This window comes from Triticum dicoccoides, unplaced genomic scaffold, assembly GCF_002162155.2.
Source record: "Triticum dicoccoides isolate Atlit2015 ecotype Zavitan unplaced genomic scaffold, WEW_v2.0 scaffold98389, whole genome shotgun sequence".
Classification (NCBI taxonomy): Eukaryota; Viridiplantae; Streptophyta; class Magnoliopsida; order Poales; family Poaceae; genus Triticum; species Triticum dicoccoides.
The window spans coordinates 1,165-2,629 of record NW_021315318.1 but is presented as its reverse complement, the minus strand read 5'-3'; the positions used below and the strand labels follow the sequence as shown (position 1 = coordinate 2,629).

General features: G+C 44.4%; 1 pseudogene; it reads left to right on the top strand.

The window, feature by feature from the left end:
• The first annotated feature begins 477 nt into the window (after window positions 1–477).
• On the top strand, window positions 478–1,039 carry LOC119348623 (annotated as a pseudogene).
• Window positions 1,040–1,465: the final 426 nt, after the last annotated feature.

The window sequence follows — 1,465 nt, the reverse complement described above, 5'->3', positions numbered from 1 at the left end:
CTCCGATTGATCCGGGTCTCGGACTTCCTCTAAACACAAACACAACCATCATGGAGGAGGCTCCGGTCACAATGGGAGTCATGATGAAATTCCTTAAACAAATGGAAGTAAATCTCATGGCTAACGTTGCCACCATGATGGATGCTTAACTTGCTAAAAATGCTACCTCATCATCTACCGTCCCTTCCGAAGTGGTGGTAGATAATGTGGAGGACCCATCTAAGAATAAGAACACACTCCCTTAAGGAACACCTTCTTCTTACAATGATATGCCTTTTAACTATGTGCATCAACCCACTCACCCTCATATTAATACTCCTCATAGTCCTCCTCCCAAGCTTGATTCCACTAGATACGTGATACGTCCATTTTGCATCATGCTTTTATATTGATATTTATCGCATTATGGGCTGTTATTACACATTATGGTACAATACTTATGCATATTCTCTCTTATTTTACAAGGTTTACATAAAGAGGGAGAATGCCGGCAGCTGGAATTCTGGACTGGAAAAGGAGCAAGTTGGAGATAGCTATTCTGCGCAACTCCAAAAGCCACGAAATTCAATTATTTTGGAATATATAAAAAATACTGGGCAGAAGAAATACCAGAGGGGAGCTGCCAGGAGGCCACAAGCCTGGTAGGCGCGCCCCACCCCCTGGGCGTGCCTACAGGGCTTGTGGGCCCCCTGTTGCCCCTCTGGCTCCCCTCTTCTGCTATATGAAGCGTTATATCCTGGAAAAAAATCAAGGGAGAGCTTTCGGGAAGATACGCCACCGCCACGAGGCGGAACTTGAGCAGAACCATTCTAGAGCTCCGGCAGGGCTGTCCTGCCGGGGAAACTTCCCTCCCGGAGGGGGAAATCATCGCCATCGTCATCACCAACGCTCCTCTCATCGGAGGGGACTCATATCCATCAACATCTTCATCAGCACCATCTCATCTCCAAACCCTAGTTCATCTCTTGTATCCAATCTCCGTCTCGCGACTCCGATTGGTACCTGTAAGGTTGATAGTAGTGTTAGTTACTCCTTGTAGTTGATGCTAGTTGGTTTAATTGGTGGAAGATCATATGTTCAGATACTTAATGATAATTATTACCTCTCTGATCATGAACATAATTATGCTTTGTGAGTAGTTATGTTTGTTTCTAAGGACATGGGTTAAGTCTTGCTAATAGTAGTCATGTGAATTTGGTATTCGTTCGATATTTTGATGTGTTGTATGTTGTCTCTCCTCTAGTGGTGTTATGTGAACGTCGACTACATGACACTTCACCATTATTTGGGCCTAGAGGAAGGCATTGGGAAGTAATAAGTAGATGATGGGTTGCTAGAGTGACAGAAGCTTAAACCCTAGTTTATGCGTTGCTTCGTAAGGGGCTGATTTGGATCCACTAGTTTAATGCTATGGTTAGACTATGTTTTAATACTTGGTTCGTAGTTGCGGATGCTTGCGAAGGGG